Source organism: Schistocerca piceifrons, chromosome 1 (assembly GCF_021461385.2).
Source record: "Schistocerca piceifrons isolate TAMUIC-IGC-003096 chromosome 1, iqSchPice1.1, whole genome shotgun sequence".
Lineage (NCBI taxonomy): Eukaryota > Metazoa > Arthropoda > Insecta > Orthoptera > Acrididae > Schistocerca > Schistocerca piceifrons.
Window position 1 is genome coordinate 138,299,753 of NC_060138.1, and position 12,055 is coordinate 138,311,807.

Here is a 12,055-nt window from a genome sequence, read left to right on the forward strand (position 1 = left end):
TCTAGGCTACGATACACTATGTGGTCAAAAGTATCCTGACACGTGGCTGCAAATGACTTACAGGTTCGTGACGCCCTCCATCGGTAATGGTGGAATTCAATATGGTATTGTCCCACCCTTAGCCTTGATGACAAAAAATGGCTCTGAGCACTATGGGACTTAACTTCTGAGGTCATCAGTCCCCTAGAACATAGAACTACTTAAACCTAACTAACCTAAGGACGTCACACACATCCATGCCCGAGGCAAGATTCGAACCTGCGACCGTAGCGGTCGCGCGGTTCCAAACTGTAGCGCCTAGAACCGCTCGGCCACTCCGGCCGGCTCTTGATGACAGCTTCCACTCTCGCAGGCTAATGTTCAATCAGATGCTGGAAGATTTCTTGGGGAATATCAGTCCATTGTTCATGGACTGCTGAACTGAAGAGGTACCGATGTCGGTCGGTGAGGCCTGGCACAAAGTCAGCGTTCCAAGACATCCCAAAGGTGTCCTATATGATTCAGGTCGGGAGTCTGTGCAGGCCAGTCCATTACAGGGATGTTATTGTCGTGTAACCACTCCGTCATTATGAACACGTGCTCGGCCGTGTTGAAAGATGCAGTCGCCATCTCCGAATCGCTCTTCATCAGTGGAAAGCAAGAAGGTGCTTACAACATCAATTTAGGCTGTGCTGTGATAGTGCGTCGGTAAACAACAAGGGGTGCAAGCCCCCATCATGAAAAACACGACGACTCCCTAACACCACCGCCTCCGAATTTTACTGTTGGCACTATAAACGCTGGCGGGTGATGTTCACCGGTAATTCGCCATACCAACTCTCTGCCGCCGGTTCGCCACATTGTGTACCGAGATTCATCACTCCTCACAACGTTTTTCCACCAATCGTTCAATTATTACGCTCCTTACACCAAGCGAGGCGTCGTTTGGCATTTACCGGCGTGACGTGTGGCTTATGAGCAGCCGCTCGACCATGAAATCCACATTTTCTCATCTCCCGCCTAACTGTCATACTACTTGTGGATCCTGATGCAGTTTGGTATTCCTACGTGATGGTCTGGATAGATGTCTTCCTATTACTGTTTACGACCCTCTTCAACTGCGGTTCTAGGCGCTTCAGTCTGGAACCGCGTGGCCGCTACGGTCGCAGGTTCGAATCCTGCCTCGGGCATGGATGTGTGTGATGGCCTTAGGTTAGTTAGGTTTAAGTAGTTCTAAGTTCTAGGGGACTGATGACCACAGATGTTAACTCCCTCAGAGCCATTTGAACCATTTGAACCAACTGTGAGGGGTCTCTGTCAGTCAACAGACGAGGTCGGCCTGTACGCTTTTGTGCTGTACGTGTCCCTTCACGTTTCCATTTCACAATCACTTCGGAAACTGTGAACATAGGATTTTTATGAGTGTGGAAATCTCGCCTACAGACGTATGACACAAGTGACAACCAATCACCTCATCACGTTTGAAGACCGTGAGTTCCGCGGAGCGTCCCATTCTGGTGTGTCACGATGTCTAATGACTAGTGAGGCCCCTGATATGGAGTGCCTGTCAGTAGGTGGCAGCACAATGCACCTAACATGAAAAACGTATGTTTGTGGGGGTGTCCGGATACTTTTGATCACATAGTGCAAATTATCACAAGTAAGTGTAGGCTGCAGTAGCTTTCCTGCTAGTCTTGATGAATTAAGATCATAACTGCATACCCTGTACGTTAAGTGTGTTTCATACCTATTGGGCAACACCTCAGTTCAGTTTCTTTGTTTCCATATGCGATCAGCGTCTTACTAGATTCCCCCAGATAATGAAAGCGGTGAACCATCCAGAAACTGAGTGAGGATCTATAAAAAACGGCCACTTATCCTAGAGAACATGTTCGTTCTACATAGTTATCCTCCTGCTTGTTACATAAAAATAAACAATATTTACAGCAAAATTTTAAGTTTCAGTGTTTAATTCAGGTGTTATTCGAAAATCTAGGGAGCGCAATTTACTCAGAAAAATGCAAAACACAAAACAAAAACATATCAGATACCGCTCAGTACTTGGGCGAGTATAGACAAAACATGTTTTTGTTATTCATATCCAACTTTCGCAGTTTTCAGTAATACCGGGAAAATCTCGCCCGTGATCATAATGAAGAACGTTCTATTAAACACAAAATAACAACAATGATTAGGCAGACTGCTTATGTTTGTGCATCTTAGCTGTACTTGCATCCAAATCAATTGCTTTAGTTACATAAAAGCGCGTAAGTTACGTGGTCAACTAATTTCTGTTACTATAATACTAATGTCGTGTGACGAGGGCCTCCCGTCGGGTAGACCGCCAGTCTGGTGCCAGTCTTTCGATTTGACGCCACTTTGGCGACTTGCGCGTCGATCGGGATGAAATGATGATGATGAGGACAACACAACACCCAGTCGCTGAGCGGAGAAAATCTGCGACCCAGCCGGGAATCGAACCGGGGTCCTTAGGATTGACAGTCTGTCGCGCTGTCCACAATTTTTTTTTTTTTTTAAATTCTCATTTTGTTCGTTTTTGTTGTTGTATCTGATCGGGGCGGACGTCGTAAGACACCCGTTTCAGTTCGTCGTTGACCCATTAACTCAGTTTTTTTATTACAGAGGGCAGCTAACTCTCTGACCGAGCACACTGAGTTACCGTGCCGGCGGTCCACTCACGTACCGGGGGCGGACAATTTCTGTTACTTACAAAATACGATTTGTATTTTGTAGGGATACAAAATGTACAATTGACTGACACTGAAGAAGAGTTGTTATAATTACGCACAAAATAAATAAACCCAGAGAAGTCGCTGGCTCCCAGCCTCTCTTACACATTCATTTATGTTTCTTTACCTAATAGTGCTACGAAAACTACTGAACCGCAGTGCTGATAGAGCGCAACTCCAGTTATTCATCCATGAAAGAAGTGGCTTAAAAATATTTTTACACGTATTGTTGTCTATAGAGATAGAAAGGATCCAACGAAGAGCTACACATTTTGTCACGTATCGTTTCGTAAGCACAAAAGCGTTGCAGAAATTCCGAACGAAGACCAGTGGCAGCCGCTACAACAGAGGCGTTGGGCGTCACGAAAATTTTTACTGCAGAACGTCCACGTGTGTACTTTCTAAAAATAGTCGGCAGAAATGTTGTTTCTTACCATACTCGAGTCGTGAAATGATCATGACGGCAAATCATAGAAATTAGATTTATCGACAATCTCTTTTGCGATGCACCACTTGCAAATGGGACAAGGAAGGGGGTAAATTATAGAGGCAGTAGAAGTACAGTCTGCCAGGCATAGATTTAGAATCAGAAACACTCGTCTGAGGAGAGAGAGAGAGAGAGAGAGAGAGAGAGAGAGAAGTAACACGCAAACAGTCTCGCTGTTGGTCACTAAGAAGCCCCGAGCATCCGTGACGGATGATGTTATGTACTGCCTAATTCGCTCCTCTGCTGGCCGTCCATTCAGCAGTTTGTCCGGGGCGATTACTCCTCACAAGTCCTCGAACACGGAGCGCCGCTGACATAACTCTTAGGTAACAGACCGACTGGCATCGAGATGGGAAAAGTCGTCTCCGGCGTCGTAACCACGAAGGCAGCGCTGCGTGTCCCTAACAAAGCCGTGCTGCGAGTAAAAAGAAACAAACAGCGAAATTCTCTCCCCTCAGATTGAATATCTGTGTTCTCTCTCAAACCTGCTTGCAAAACACGTACGGAAGACAAATGCCTCGACGTTATCTTCCCGTTAAACGTGAGGGGCATACACAGCTCTGAGATTCTGTCCTATTCTTCGCTCTTTCCCCTGGAACCAACCTCATTTATAGAAGCTAATAGGAGACATTTCATTGTGTTTTCCCAAATGTGGTTTGTGAGATCGTAACTTCGTTTCACTTCGAGAGATAAAATTAATCCTGACCCCATCTTTGGCAATAACAAGTTAATCAAGTTAATGAAGACGTGTGCTCTAGTGTGTAAAAGCTGACAGTTAAATGCATTTTATGGGTGAAAAGACACTGGCAGCCGCTAAGCGAATCTCTTTATTGTGTTTCCAGTTTCGGCCTACAAGATTACCGTCAGGCCGGAAAAATTCCCTTTTGGATATGTATGTATAATCGATCAGGATTTCGATAATGACCGGTCTACCTCGGGTTTAAAACTTGTAAAATCAAATGTGCTTCTAAATTCTCGTCATGTCGCAGTGTGAAGAAAAATTGGTTGAACGCATATTAGGGTTGTCCCTCCGCATATTAATCTGAAAGGCCAGCGCAGTAATACTACAATCTGATGTGAGAACATGAAATGGTGATCACTGTGGCACTGGCAATTAGATTTCAACTTAAGATTTTGCTAAATACGACACGGATCATTTGTACAACGTGACTTTTGTTACTTTCGGACATTTTACGGAGACTTGAAAGTAATTGAGAAGGTGCTGGCTTTTGAAATTAAGCTATTTGGTGATATTCAGTGGAAGTCATTACCAACGCTCAAATTGTAATTTTGTGGATTCTTGACATTTCAAAGTTAGAAATTTAGGAGCTGTTGTGACATGCTATGTTGTGAATTTGAACAGACCGATCATTAGTAAAATAATGATACCAACCTGGAAATGGAACCGATGTTCCGGGAGAGAAAATAAACACTGATGTTCACCCCTTACATTGCCATTCCGTTTGAGAGACGAAAGATGGAAGATTATACGAACGAAATGGATAATATCTTAAAACAGATTTACAAGATGCTCAATGAAAGTAATACAATAGCAATGGAGATTAGCCGAATTAAATCAGGTGGTGCTGTAAGAATTAGATTAGACACAAAAAGCAAATTAGGTTTGAATAGATTGAAAAATCGGTCACCCAATTGCAAATAAAGGTTTATTATCCCTTGAACATGGTTTCGATATTTGTAAAGATATCGTCTTCAGGAACATTGGCCTTATTACACCACATGATGCCACAATAGATTAGAAGAAGCCGAGCGGCTCTAGTCACAAATGCGTGATCTGGCGCTATCTAAAGCCATGGCTTGCAATAACGCTTAGTTTCATCACTTTCGTTCGTGATAAGAGCCGCTCGGCTTCATCTAATCTGTTGTGGCATTATGTGATGTAATAAAGCCAATGATCCTGAAGAAGATATTCTTACGCATATCGAAATCATGGCCAAGGGATAATAAACCTTTAATTGCAACTGGCTGGCTGGTTGATCAATCTATTCAGAATTACACAGTTGCTGTTTCGCAGCCATGTTTAAGATTTTCAAATTAGGTTTTCTATGGGCGCTGGAAAACAACTGGTACTTATGTAAACTGCATGTAAACTGTAGGCTAGCAAGCAGTCAACGATTTGCTCAAAGAGAAATTTGTTACCATTTAAATGTTAGGAAGCTCTTTCGGAAAGAATTTAGAGTGCAGGATTGTGCAGAAGTGGAAGGTGAACCATTTAGCACAGCATATAAGAGGACAAAAGAAGTTCGTATAAGCTTGTACAGAACAGGTCAAATCGAAGATTAAATTGGAGCTTCCGATGGTGAACCTCAAATTCGTTGTCAGGAAATGACTGCCAAGAGCGAAATGTGCTTCGTTTGTAGTGTCATTCAAGCTTGTAACGGACAGTCTGAGTAGCGTATAATCCTATTGCCGGTGATGTCACCTGAAGGGCGGAACAATATGCGCAAATGCACGAAATCGGTAACGCAGCAGCATGGCCACGCCACCCTCCCTCCCTCCTACCCCTCACCGCACCGGGTCTCGACTAAGTGGAGGAAGATGGCTCTGAGCACTATGGGACTCAACAGCTGTGGTCATAAGTCCCCTAGAACTTAGAACTACTTAAACCTAACTAACCTAAGGACATCACACACATCCATGCCCGAGGCAGGATTCGAACCTGCGACCGTAGCAGTCACGCGGTTCCGGACTGAACGCCTAGAACCGCACGGCCACCACGGCCGACCGGTGGAGGAAGAGGAACGGAGACTATCGCAGTAATATGTATCCTCTGAAGAGCTATGATCTCTGTTCGTGTTTGTTTGAAGTGTCCTTTCACAGCCAACGCTCAGATTGTAACCTACGTCTCTAATGAACTTTTAAAGGTACAGTCGAGTTTCCACTGCGTCTTGCATTACAAAATCTCAATATGCCGAGGCATTTGAGAGGACCGTTCTGATTTATTTTTAATTTTTTTTTCTTAAGTCATATTGTGCTCCTTTGAAAGACTTTGTTCAAATGGCTCTGAGCATTATGGGACTTAACTACTGAGGTCATCAGTCCCCTAGAACTTAGACCTACTTAAACCTAACTAACCTAAGGACATCACTCACATCCATGCCCGAGGCAGGATTCGAACATGCGACCGTAGCGGTCGCACGGTTCCAGACTGTAGCGCCTAGAACCGCTCGGCCACTCCGGTCTGCTAAGACTTTATTCCTATCTCTCCAGTTTGCTCTACTTGATGTTCCTCTGTCGTCTTTGTTCATTGCAGCGCTCGGCTACTACACATATTGTCTGCTCTACATACACATGGCACATTCTAAACAATAGGTACTCTTCAATTCAGGATGTGTGTCACTGGGTGCCGCAAATTATTAACTTTCTACGGAGGTCAGGAAGAGGCCCGTTCTTATGTGTGTGCTGGGTTCGATGCCAGCATTGCTGGGGACGAGGCGGAAGGTAAAAGAGTGGCCCAGCAAGAGCCACTGAAGAATATTTTTGTTTTGTGAAGACGGAGAACTACGATTGTAGTTTAGTGCTGTGCTGTGATTCCTTGTCAGTTAACAGGTGGTCAAATTAAGAGTCATTTGCAGCGAGTACTGTGTAAATGAAGGGGATGGTGTATGTGTTTTGAGCGTGCCTGCTCATTTTAGTTATTATATTACATTACGTGACTGTGTCGGCGGAATGGTCTTCTTGCGACATGTTCCTTCTTAATCTGCCTGTGTGTTTTAACGTTTCTCAGACTGAAAGTTCTGTGCATTATTTGTTTGTTATACTGAGAGCTTAATCGATATTGCGTAGACCTATAAGTTACAGAATTTATAGCGGTTACTGCTTGACTGTTGTAATAGTAATTGCTGTAGGTGCTGTTTGGTACTAAAAACTAAACTCCCTCCGAACAGGCCTCGGAAGGCCCAACAGGACCGACCGGCCGCCGTATCATCCCCAGCCCACAGGCGTCACTGGTTGGGGATATGGAGGAGCATGTGGTCAGCACACCTGTGTCCCGTCCGTATGTCAGTTTACGAGACCGGAGCCGCTACTTCTCAATCAAGGACCTCCTCAGTTTGCCTCACAATGGCTGAGTGAAGCCCGCTTGCCAACAGCGCTCGGTGGACTGGATGGTCACCCATTCAAATGCTAGCCAAGACCGATAGCGTTTAACTTCGGTGATCAGTGGTAGTTGGTGCCTTGTGTAATTTCTAAAGGTCGAAGGTTTGAATATTTCATTCTGCATTTGCTGTACTTGTTTGGTGCCCACTTTATATGTCACTGGGACTGTAGCTAAAACTGGGTTGTTTAATGGTATTGTTTAAGGAGTCTTTAATTTATAGTGTGATTATTCGATAGCTAAATTGTACAAGCACCAAGTCTGGGCAATATAGCACGGAGTGGTCATTATTTTTTCGTATTCTACTCTCGTAATTTGTTTGTGTAAGGTCATTATGTTTGCAGTCAATGTTTTCGGTAAAAGAAGTCAAGGACTGCACAAACACAGCCAAATCACCAGTTGACCACAATCCTTAGCTACAAGCTGTATGGTACAAACTGCTCACGTTTGAGTAAAGATATGTGTTAGTTAGCTTTTTGTGTACTAAATGAGCCAGTCGTCCATCTTCCAACACGTCGAGGCATGAGAGCTTGCCTTCCACAGTAAAACACGTTTGACAGTGATGAACAAAATGTAAAGCCAGTTCTTTAAAGTCTACTTTAAAGAAGTTAGCAACGGGTGGTGATGAGGGAGAGCCCATAGCCGTACCATCTGTAATTTACAATATTCCTCATTGCACAGAAGTGCTCATTAAGACGTGGTTAAAAGGTTTTATAATGCCAGGTCTATAAAGGGCAGTTGGAAGTTCCAATACATCTGCTATTGGTATTTTCACAAATAAAGACAATACATAAAGGTTCCCCACAACTTTTCTTGGGTTTAGCTCCTGCATGTCCTCAATTATCTCAAAGAAATCCTTAGAATTCCTGACGTGACAAATGTAGTAACTAACATTAGTCATCAAAAGCTTTCTCAGGTATTTAGTAACGAGATATGGTGTCGCTAATGATCCATTCGAGAGTATTTCCCCATTTATGTGTTTTTGGCAAACTATATAGTCTATGTGGTCTGGTGGCGCAAAGCTTGAGGCTTTTAACCACCTCATTAGAAGCCCAAGTTTTTCAAAGCTGCCTTGTTTTTCTACTGATTGTGGGAATTGGACCTCTCTTGAGTAACTGGTAGGTGCTATCAGCCAGCGACACTTTTTTTTATAATGTGCAGAATCCAGGGCATCAGACACATTCTCCTTCGACACTGGAAATACTACTAACTGACCGTTGTTATGTAAGGTTCGAAGACGTTGTCTCTCAGCGTGGCCACAGTATAGCTTGTTGCTCGTTTTGCGAGAGATGCCTGACAGACTGCTCCACTCTGTTGATAATGTCCACGACCGGTAGTCGGCGAGCCGTTGGTGAAATATTGAAACTTTTACTCTGGGGTGAAATAGCCCCGTCATGAACATTTGATTGGAGAGGTTGATAACAGTCCACTGTACCTGTGTTTTCCTTGGGGCTACTTGTCCTCTAGTGAGGAATTCAAACTTTTGTCCTTTGATCCTGGTCACTTTGCTTAGACTGGCATGATACAGGGCAACGGCTGTCGTGTCTGCCCAGTCCCAATGAATCAGAGACAAGACTGCCAATAGGAAAAAAACTATTGAAATGTGGTGTTACTGAAGAATGCTGAAGGTTAGATGAGAACATCGGATAACTAATCAAGAGTATGGAATCGAATATGTAAGGGAAGAACTTTACAGTGGAAGGTATAGTTTGCTAGGACACATCCGAAGGCATCAAGGAATACGGATTTATTCATAAGCACCTCTGGGTTTTCAAAAGACAGCTACATGGAAACTACGTTTCATACACACATTTCAGTGGATACAGACCTCCCCAATATCCGATTCGTCATGGCGTACTTTCGAAGCACAAGATAAGGGGCAGATGTGTCACAACGTGTAGGCAAATCATTTGCTCCATTTTGTCTCGTCTTAGTGGTCCATTCCAGGAGATAGGAATCCCAGTGAAAATATTTCCATAGGGGCCTGCTGTCGTTGCGAATTCATGGGCATCAGCGGCAGTGACGTCAATTACACTGTCCAATCACATAATGTGACCACCTGTCAAAAGCCTGCATACACATCGCTTGCAGCAAGGACGTGCAGGAAGAGTCAGTGAGGTTCTGGAAGGTACTGGCAGGCATGTGGAAAAAAAATGGTGCAAATGGCTCTGAGCACTATGGGACTCAACTGCTGTGGTCATCAGTCCCCTAGAACTACTTAAACCTGACTAACATAAGGACATCACACACATCGATGCCCGAGGCAGGATTCGAACCTGCGACCGTAGCAGTGGCACGGTTCCGGACTGCGCGCCTAGAACCGCGAGACCACCGCGGCCGGCCAGGCATGTGGAGCCGTGCCAATGTCACTACTATGACCAGCTGCACTAGGTTTCTCTGCTAAGGATCCATGGAACCGTAGTAGACCCACAGCTTCTCTTTTGGGTTTAAGTCAGCGGAGTTTTGTGGCCCGGGGAGTACGATAATCTCGTCGTAGTGCTCTTCGAGCCACGCTCGTGCACTGCGAGCTCGTGACACTTTGTAGTGTTCTGCTGGCAGATGCCATCGTGCCGAGGAAAAACAAACTGCACTGAGTGGTGCACATGAACCACAAGAAATCCAAAACGATGACATCACCGAGGGAATGGTACTAAAACACTCCTAAAAAAAATGGTTCAAATGGCTCTGAGCACTATGGGACATAACATCTATGGTCATCAGTCCCCTAGAACTTAGAACTACTTAAACTTAACTAACCTAAGGACATCACACAACACCCAGTCATCACGAGGCAAGGAAAATCCCTGACCCCGCCGGGAATCGAACCCGGGAAAACACTCCTCAAACCATACCAAACACTACTCTGGCCAGGAGCCATTCCTTTCAAGCTTTTCACACTGTGCAAGCCAATAGCCACCTGTCCGTTGGAGCATAACACGTGATGAATGGGGAAAGACCACCTATCGCCATTCAGTCCAGTTGCGGTCTCTCTCTCTCTCTCTCTCTCTCTCTCTCTATTCGTTTAGTCGGTTTCGACTCTTCGTGACCCCATGAACCAAATCACGCCACTTTTTCCTGTCTTGCACTTTCTCCTGTAGACCTTCCAGGTTGGAACACATTGCTTCTGTGATGCCATCGATCCATCTCATCTTCTGACGTCCTCTTCTTCTAGTTCCTTCAATCCTGCCAGCATTAATGTTTTTTCCGGCGAGGCATGCCTTCGCATTGTGTGTCCAAAGTAGGTCAGCTTTTGTATTAACATTAGACCTTCCAGGGAGAAATCTGGTTTTATTTGCTCCAATATTGATCTGTTGGTTCTCTTTGCAGTCCATGGAACTCTAAGAAGTTTCCTCCAACACCACAATTCGAAGGAGTCAATTCTTCGCCGTTCAGCCTTTCTAATGGTCCAGGTCTCACATCCATACATCACAACTGGAAAGACCATAGCCCTCACAATACGGATCTTTGTTGCTAGTGTTATATCTCTGGACCTTATAACCTTGTTAAGGTTTGACATCGCCTGTCTACCGAGCAACAGGCGTCTCCGGATTTCATGGCTGCAGTCGCCATCAGCAGAGATCTGGGAACCGAGATAACTGAATGTGGTCACTACCTCCATGGTTACTCCTGCTATATCCCACGAATTGTTAGATGTAGTTGCCATAATTTTCGTTTTCTTCACATTCAGCATAAGACCGGCCTTTTCACTTTCGTCTTTCACCTTCAATAAGAGTGTTCTCAATTCTTCTTCACTTTCTGCCAACAGGATCGTATCATCCGCGTACCTGAGGTTGTTTACATTTATTCCAGCTATTTTAATTCCTGTTTCTCCTTCATCTAGCCTCGCATTCCTCATAACATGTTCTGCATACAGATTGAATAAGTACGGTGATAGTATGCAGCCTTGCCGGACCCCTTTCTGAATCTTTATCCATTTCGTTGTTCCATACATAGTTCTCACCATGGCTTCTTGGTCAAGGTATAAACTCCGTGTCAGATGAATGAGGTGATCTGGTACACCCATGTTTTTCAGTATGTTCCATAATTTGTTGTGATCGACGCAGTCAAAGGCTTTGGCGTAGTCAATAAAGCAGAGGTACACATCTTTCTGGAATTCTCTCGCAGTTGCGGTACTGGTATGCATATCACAGACTTCATCGCCGATGACAGCAGGCAGCATGGGTTCATCAATCAGGTGTGTGTTGCGGAGGCGCAGATATCGTTGAGGAGACGCTGTTGGTACCCCTTGGTTCATCTGATGGTCTGTTACTCAGCAGTTGCACGTGTCTTTGACTGCACCTTTTCTGCAGCCATCGTTCATCCCTGTCATCCACGGCTCATAGTGTACCACAGTAGCCTCGGTCACCGGTTTTGGCTAGCAGAATTCTGCATACAGATTCAATAAGTACGGTGATAGTATGCAGCCTTGCCGGACCCCTTTCTGAATCTTTATCCATTTCGTTGTTCCATACATAGTTCTCACCATGGCTTCTTGGTCTTAACCACGGTAGCAGACAGTTTATAAACTTGATCCTTTTCTATGTCAGATAAATCGCTCAGTTTCTGGCACACTTTGTACACTTCCCACTGCTAGTGCTGCTACCTGCCGTCTATGGACCGTGTGATGTGTATAAACGTATTGACGTTTGTCACACACCAAATGATGATCATATTGAACAACTGTAATGAGAGTTAAAAACTTGGACAGATGCTCCCTCCAGT